A 9,081-nucleotide genomic window follows, 5' to 3' on the forward strand; every position below is an offset into this window, starting at 1 on the left:
TAGTTCTTTAATAGGATACAACTTGATCCAGATGGCATTATACTGAATACTTAATGAAAATGAGGATTACAAAGTACTTTTATTGATCGAGCTATATATGCTTAATTTATTTACTATGAAAAATGTCTTTGGATTTACATGTATATAAACCATGAAACATTGGATTTAGCATATTTTATTCCATAATAGGGTACAACATAATCCAGATGGCATTTTATAACACTGAATACTTTAAATTGAGAAATACAATGTACTATTATTGAGCTATGCTTAATTCATCACTTTATTTTGAAAAATGTCTTTGGATTTACATGTATATATTTACATTCACTATGTTTTTCTAGTAAGCCATAACTGTGAAATTGATTTGAAATCCATTTTCGTGTATACTCACGCGTAGAAATATACACGGAGAAACGTTCGTTAACGTGACGTCACAATGAGGCCCAGCGACGTTTGTAAAAATGCAACGATATAGGGCAGCGAGAAATTCAAATATTTAATAACATATTTTAGTTGTTTCCAAACATGTAAAATGTAAATATAAGGAATGTTTTTCAGTTTGGTGTGAATTATTGGTAGGTGAATCACACAGACTTGCACGTAGGCATATTTTTCATGAAGCGCTAGTTTTAAATAGCGCTCATCATGGAATATGCCAGCAGAGCAATTGCTATTCATAACGCCATGTTCACTAAATAACGTTGTTTATTTCTTAAATATGTCAGCATCTTCAGATATTTTACATTTGCTATTTTGAATTAGGAATCATTATTTTGCGAAGTAAATAAATTTTTGTAAGCCTCTGTTAAAAAAAAAGTTATTTGATAAAGATTTTCCACCAAATATTTCTGCTACATCCTAATCTTAACTTGGTAAGACAAAGAGAGGAAATCAACGAGTCTACCTCCAATATGGTGGCCAATGGGAAGTATTAACTCTCGCTTAAATCAGGCCTATCGAAAACTATCTATTCTCTGTTTAGGTCTGTGGAGACCAAAGAAGAGTCGGGGTATTCCCACGGTAGATTCTGTATTGTGGGCCTAGGTAAAGCAATAACCAGGAGACATGCTGAATTACTGAAACAGAAAGATCCAAAACAATGGGGAGTGGATCTAAGTACTTCCATGTTTGTGTACTGTAAATACTACTGACTGTACACAGTGTTTTCCTGTTGATAGATGATATCAGTAGTGCAAAACTCAGTTGGATCATTAAAATTTGGAGCACGGGGGTTACAATTTAATTCGAAATGTTTGCATAAAATAAATAATAGATAAATTTTTACCCCTATACATGGAGAAATTTTGCTTCCAAAAAATGAGAATGTTGATATTCATTGATGTAAGTGGTTTTTTTTTTTTTTTTTTTTGTGGGGGGGAGGGGGGGGTCTAGTTCTTTTAAAAAGACAAATTCAAAGGACCCATCTGTAAACATGGTGAGTAGCTGTATAGTGTTACTCTTCATTCTTTGTTATAGATAAAGTTATTTAAAAACAAAAAATGCCTACATTTTAATTGACCCCAAAAATAATATTATAAAGGGTTCTGTTAATGGTAACTTAATATTATTTTATGATATTGTATGGATATTTCAGAACTCTGAGTGGAAGAATATGTTTGGCTCCTATGAATCAGATTCCTCCTCCAATAGTTTGTCTCCAAAAGCCTGGACCCTACAGAAAACTGCCGAGAGTCTGGAGAGGAAGTTAAACACTTCACAGACCCTAAGTCAGGCATCATCTTCATCATCGGGAAGCTTTGTAATGATGTCACAGAGTCAGGGGTCATCTGAGAGGTCAGTCACAGAGTCAGGTGACATCTGAGGGGTCAGTAAGATCTCGGACAGAGAAAGGCACAGACAAAAATCTCACAAGTAAAAATCTCCATGTATAAGTATCAGTCATTTGCTTGAAAATTTTAATTTACTGTGCTGATAAACATGTGACATTCATGTAGATGTATTGTATTGGATGTTTTAGTGCTAAAATACTACTGCTATTTGAAACATTTAATCTTTAAAAAATACAATATTTTGAATTACAGCAAAATATCCCTGTAAGATAGTCCTGAGGAACATATTGTGCACAAGAAGCGTGAGTTGTACTCGGCCGAGTCTAAAGACTTAATTACTGGAGACAGCCTGGGAGAGGAGGCCCCCACCCAGTAACTGGAAACCCAAGGGGCTACTGGTGACCCACCTCCAGGAACACAGGGCGACAGTCAACAGGTAGAGAGAGGGGCACAGAAAGTACTAATTAATGACCTGTATAAAAAGAAAAGTTTACCATCAAGGGGAATAACTCTTCTAAGCACTAACATTCATCTTCTCTATGTAATACTATTTAGCAATGACTTTATTGAAATTTAACTGCCTTAGCCAAATAAGTTGTTATTATATACTAGTACATGTACATAATTAAAGAATGTGTTATCTACTAGCAGGATTCAAGTTTCTCAAGACCATGCATTCTTTGCCCCGTGGCCTCCAATGATGGTACAGTCAAATTATGGGAGTCTGAAAAACTGGAGGGAAACAGTGTTGCTAACTGCTCTAAACAGACCCTCAAGAATACTTCTGTACCTGGTAAAATAACAAATTACTTTGATATACACTGTATTATGTCATGGATTTTTTTTATGAATATCCAATTTTCTTTAAATCATCAGAAAAATAATTTAGGATGAAAGAAAAATATATGTGATTTTTTAAAATGATCTGATTTATACTTGAATGTAGATATGTATAAGTGCTGATTATTGCTTTGTTTGACTAGGTCAGAAAGTGAAAGGTTTAGTTTTCTGTGAAGCTCCTAGATCTGCTTTCTCTCTGGCCACATTCACCGACATGGGGGCAATCAACAATTACAAGTCAGTAGTGTGTTTTATATATTGAAGTTAGAAATAAATTGTTTCTTTTATTGATTTGCTTTTTTAACAGGATAGAGACAGGAAAGACCACTTGGAACAAAGCTATTAATGTGGACAAGTCAGACTATGGAAACATAGTAGATCTCCCATACTTTGATACAGGTACAGCACTGCACAATTATATGTATCTTGACATAGCATGATTATTTACATATGTACATGTTTTATGAAATAGGCAATTTTATATATTGTGTAAAGTGGGAAAAGAATTATGAAGAACAAAGGAAAATGTTTAAATGTTGTATTAAAGTTATTGTTCAAATTTTGAGTGTAGGATATCTTGGTGTATGAGTTCTTGAAGGGTTCTGTCCTTTTACAGATTCCCAGTCTGTTTTATCATATGCTACAGTCAAAGGGTTCTTAGTGGGACATGATCTTCACTCTAATAAGGTCCGAAGTCTGGAAGCTCAGAAATGATCCCAAATCAGGTAACAGGCCAAGCAATCAAGTCATACACAGGGTAGTCAGTTAAAAAGGAAGTAACTTTTGATTTGAGAAAAATTATCTGTGTAATCATCCTTAAAATTAGAAAAGATTTTAAACATAAGATCATATCTGAAATGTTAATATTTGGAACAGATTATTACATTTTTTTGGTATTCAACTTAACCATCATACCAGATTTTAACATACAGTCGATTGTCTGTTTTCTGTTTAATTGTTGACTGTTATACACCCATTCTCAATATAAGGGCACAAACGCCGCTCTGATTTTTTAAAAAATGAAGTTCAAGATAACAATTTTTCTACCAATTACCTTTGAGAGAAAGTATCTGAAGATTTTGTTTCCAGATTTTTTTTCATCAAATTATAATACATGGAATAATGACAAGACGATAAAGTAGAGGGTGATTTTATTCAGAAATGTAGCTTGAAATGTACGTTACTTTTTCTTCAATGTCCAAAAAGATATGTAAAAAAAAATGTAGTCATTAAAATCACAATTGGAATATCTCATCTTAACACCAGCACATCCTACCAACTCTGTCAGCAACATATTTTCTCGGCATACGAACGTGCGTTTGATTTTTCCTTTCAAAAAACAAAGGTTACTTTTTGATCCAGATGTATAAAAACATTTTTAAATATATGCTTTAAATTCTTCTCTCTGTTTTTTTTTAGAGCGGTCAGTTTGGAATCTTGTCATTTTCTATAGATACTGGAACCTAACATGTACATGTAGTAAAATTCTATTTTGTAGTTACTGTCTTTTTTAACATATAGTCATGCCGATTTCGAAAACTACGTAAATGTAACGTACATTTCAAGATATATTTCTGTTTGATAAAAAGCTTAAAATTCATCTAAAAATTCATCGTTTTGTTTCAGTTTATTCCAAAAAAGATTCTCTATGTAATCACATTGTGTTTTATGTCACAATCACCACTTAAAGACACGATTGCCTCAGAATATGAGTAGGTAACGTACATTTCAAGCTTGTAATAATATGTAAATTAGAAATAAGAAAATATTGAAAAAAAAGCAATTATTGACATAAAAATCATTTCAATGAAGCGTTTTAAGGCAGTAATATAAGAAATCATAATGTAACAAACGAGGTTATTTGTCATCAACTACATGAATGTCACGTCACTTCGGTAACGTTCATTTCACATATTATTGGGGAGTCTCCTCCACCTCAGTTCATTACCATTCTTTTGTGCTGTTTCGCTGAAATTGACACCGGTTGTAGCCTAGTTAATTCTACCTGTGTGCAAGGGTACAGACAAAAAAAAAATATAAGAGTCAGACTTATTTTGCTATGATCTAACAAATGCTCGTGTTTGGCCATTGAAACTTAACATAAATCTATTCCGAATATATCCATGGACAGTCTTGTTAACAATTTCATTAATTATGTTGCAACTGTGAACATCGTTTTTCAAAACACAAACATACGTGCTTTTCAGCAGATCTGGAAAAATATAACCCAAAATGCAATGATTCAAACAAAACTGAGTATCGTGTGCCTTTCAGTATTTGAAATGTACGTGACCGTCTTGTGTTCTGGGTTTATTTCTTTTGTTTCTTTTTCTTTTTTGTTTTGTTTTGTTTTGTTTTTACCAATTATAAGCCTATGCATACCTTGTTTTAAATTATCAACAACAATTATATTAATATTGACGAAAAGTCGCATATTAAAAGTAAACAAACTGCAAAAAGGTTGCCAAAGATGAATTTAATACACTTAGAAATAAATTTTCTAGCATGTGGTAAGTCTAAAACATTTACGAGGATTGGGGGTGCATTTAGATGGATTTATGTGGCCAGTTGTCAAATGGATTGTAACGATTATTTTGTTTCGCTCGTGTAAACGCAATTCATTGACCAAATAAAAAAACATGTCAGTTAGAAATACGTAAAATGTACGTTACCATACGTAACGTACATTTCAAATATAAAAATCAATTCTCTTCCACAAGCGTACGTTAGACACGCAATATATTGATACTATTTGAACTTGCATATCATAAGACATGCATCATACAGGTTTCGTATTCAGAAATATATACCAGGTATCAAAATTATATTACATATAATTGACCTTAATATATTTTTTTTTCCTCAGCAGAAACGTTTCTTTTCATCAATTTTGGGATTTAGCTGACCTCCAACCTTTGAAACTTTCCTTTGTGTACACATTCGAGTGTCAGAAAGTATGAGAATACATGAAAAATCGTGATAGATTCACTTAATTCGAATTTCATGGTAACGTACATTTCAGTCACGTACATTTCAAATGATCACTTTTCATGTAAAAAATAATTTTTAATTGTGTTAAGCAAAACGTCTTTGCCAGTTTACAGGATAAAAGGGGTTGCTTATTCAGAGTCGTCTCATATTTTCTACTTAATATATATTCTTAATGGAAGAATATAGGTAACGTACATTTCTTTCTTATCTCTACGATTGAAAATGTCTTTCATTCCGTAAACATATTTATAAAAGTTGCTCAAATTGTTCAATTTCATGTTAAATTATCTAAGTAGGAGTAATTGATCCTTTGAAATTTCAAATTTAGCCCATCAATAAATAAAGGAGAACAAAACTATCAGGTGTATAATCTTTGTGTTTGCTTGTAATGTGGGTTGAAATAGAATTAAGCGACAGGGACATTGCACAATAAAAATAATTTAATATCACAAAGGAAATGTATTTATTGTTATGAAAAGAAAAATATATGATACAAGGTTTAACTTATCAGAAAATTTTTACTTGAGAATCAAAACTATATATTACACAGAGGGGGATTCAGAATAATATTTGCCTCGGCGACAGTAACGTACATTTCAAATAGGCTACTATATTTGAATTTGGAACTCCTTAAATACCCTTTCAGATCGATAATTATATGAATTCTTATTCATTGTTATATGAATATTTATAATGTTGATTTAAAAATTACATCAGTGGTATTTCTTTTAAATGAAAATGAGGCGACTTTATTTGAGCCCTTATATTGAGAATGGGTGTATAGGGTTGATCACCTCCATTGCTGTACACCACTCCCAGTGTTGGTTGACTGTTATAGGGTTGATCACATCCTTTGCTGTACACCACTCCCAGTGTTGGTTGGCTGTGGAGACCAGCAGTGGTACACGTGTCTGTTGGGACGTTAGATTCCAGCTTCCCATTAACTCCATAGTCCATCCTATAGGTAGGAATCAATGTGTTTTTCATAATAAAAAACTGCCCTTCATTATTGGTAAGTTTTATATTGATAATTATATTGCTATGGACAGGTGCCCTTCATTATTGGTAAGTTTTTATATTGATAATTATATTGCTATGGACAGGTGCCCTTCATTATTGGTAAGTTTTTATATTGATAATTATATTGCTATGGACAGGTGCCGAGTAAGGAGGTTGATCATGCACCCCCAGGAGCAGTCCTGGCTAATTTCGGCCACCCAGGGAAATAATGAGGTGTCCATATGGGATGTAGAGACGGGGGCCAGACAAAAAGCCTGTGGGCAAGTCCTACACCCACAGTCTCAATCAGGTCAGTGTCTATATACATTCTGAATTGGTCACATGGAAACCTTGAATAAAGTTTTATTACACGTAATCATTAAGTTAAGAAGAATCAGATGGCTATATAGTCAAAAAGAAAAGAATCTCTTTTTTTCTTTTCTTTACTTTTTAGCTCACCTGAGCCGAAGGCTCAAGTGAGCTTTTCTGATCAAAATTTGTCAGTTGTCTGTCGTCCTCGCCGCCATCAGCGTCGTCGTAAACTTTTCACATTTTCATCTTCTTCTCAAGAACCACTAGGCCAATTTCAACCAAACTTGCCACAAAGCATCCTTGGGTAAAGGGAATTCAAGTTTGTTTAAATGAAGGGCCACACTCTCATTCAAGGGGGATAATTGGGAATTAATGAAAAATTTGGTGGGATGTTTTAAAAATCTTCTTCTCAAGAACCACTGTGCCAGGAAAGATCAAACTTATGGGGAAACATTCTCAGGTAGTGTAGATTCTTGTTTCTTAAAACCCTGGGGGTAGGGCGGGGCCACAATGGCCGACCAAAGTTTTACTTAGAAATATATATATATTGAATTCTTTAAAAATCTTCTTCTCAAGAATGACAAAGCCATAATTCATCATATTTATATGGAAGCATCCTCAGGTAGTGTAGATTCAAGTTTGTTCGAATCATGGCCCCCAGGTATAGGGCGGGGCCACAATGGCCGACCAAAGTTTTATTTAGAAATATAGAGGAAAATTCTTTAAAAATCATCTTTTCAAGAATAGCAAAGCCATGATTGGTCATTAGACTACTTTTGGATTTAAACTTTTCAATAATAAACCAATTCTTATTTTTCTTAGCCACAATGCTCAGGTGAGCCATGTGGTCCATGGGTCTCTTGTTTTTTCGAAGAGCTACAGTTCTGCAGCTAGGGTTTAGAACTGATTTTTCTACTGAACATTTTTAAATACATTCATATGTATTTATATTCCCTCATTTCTTTGCATTCTCTTCACATCTACCCTTAATTAGTATATTAAGTACTTCTGAAGCCTTATTTTAATTGCAGATTTTTATAAAGTTCATATAATAAGGGTTTATTTCATTCAGTACAGTTATAGAATAGAATTGTAAAGTACTTCAACAGTTGGGTAATTTTATTGACAGGGTACATGTAGTACTAGTACTGGACATCTATATTTAGCAGTGTGTTCTTAATAGTTTAGAATTAGATATTCATAAAGTAAATTCCTGTAGAAAAATCTTAGATAGGTCTACTTTATGTTCACTTTTTGCTATATTTTTTGGGGGAAAGTTAAAAATGCAAAATTTCCTTAGCCAGAGAATATATGAAAACAAATCAAAGGAAACTTCCACTCTCTTCTCTCTGTTTTGTAGATTGATTGTGCAATACAATAAACTGGGCATGATGCAGGACAAGCAGAAGAAATACAACGAACACGCGGACCAGTTTCAGCGGATCTCGGAGACGCTCTCCATTCTTAATCGGGTCAAGGACAGCATGCAGAACCTGGTCCCCAAGATGGAGCGCTTGAACCAGATGTTACCACCGGAGGACCAACTGGAACCGCTGAGTATGAAGAGCCAGTTGTTAGAACCAGATGTTACCGCCTGAGGACCGACTGGAACCCCTAAGTCTGAAGAGTCAGTTATTAGAACCAGATGTTACCACCAGAGGACTGACTGGAACCGCTGAGTCTGAAGAGCCAGTTGTTAGAACCAGATGCTGCCATCGGAGGACTGACTGAAACCGCTGAGTCTGAAGAGCCAGTTGTTAGAACCAGATGTTACCACCGGAGGACCGACTGGAACCGCTGAGTCTGAAGAGCCAGTTGTTAGAACGGGATCTGGATGAAGAGCAGGGGAACCAGTAAAATGTAGAACTAGTTAAAATGGAACTGGTCACTTTTATTTGTATGTAAACTTATTTTGTAAATTAACTTAAATTTAAGTTCTCACTTGTGCTCATTTAAATTTTTATTCATGTCATACTGAATTCAAGCCTCCCCTGGGATATTTGATATCCATTTATTGTTGAGAACTTTGATAATTAACAATGTTTTCATAAGTCTAGAACATACTTGGACTCCTTTTTAAAAAATTCTCAAATAATTAATTCTCTTTTTCAAATTAATGCAAGTTGGGTCTAGTATAACTGTATCT

General features: G+C 34.0%; 1 long non-coding RNA gene across 2 annotated transcripts; it reads left to right on the forward strand.

Moving 5' to 3' along the window:
• Nucleotides 1-2,134: 2,134 nt before the first annotated feature.
• On the forward strand, nucleotides 2,135-3,338 carry LOC134255465 (uncharacterized). 2 transcript variants are annotated; one of them, XR_009989555.1, is made up of 5 exons: nucleotides 2,135-2,229; nucleotides 2,442-2,586; nucleotides 2,777-2,870; nucleotides 2,941-3,032; nucleotides 3,250-3,338. It is a non-coding gene; the product is annotated as an uncharacterized LOC134255465 (long non-coding RNA). The 2 variants fall into 2 exon arrangements; XR_009989554.1 differs by having other exon boundaries at nucleotides 2,445-2,586.
• The last annotated feature ends 5,743 nt before the right edge of the window (nucleotides 3,339-9,081 follow it).

The sequence above is a fragment of the Saccostrea cucullata genome, unplaced genomic scaffold (assembly GCF_032062105.1).
Source record: "Saccostrea cucullata isolate Sc308-1 unplaced genomic scaffold, CSIRO_AGI_Scuc_v1 ctg16529, whole genome shotgun sequence".
Taxonomy (NCBI): Eukaryota; Metazoa; Mollusca; class Bivalvia; order Ostreida; family Ostreidae; genus Saccostrea; species Saccostrea cuccullata.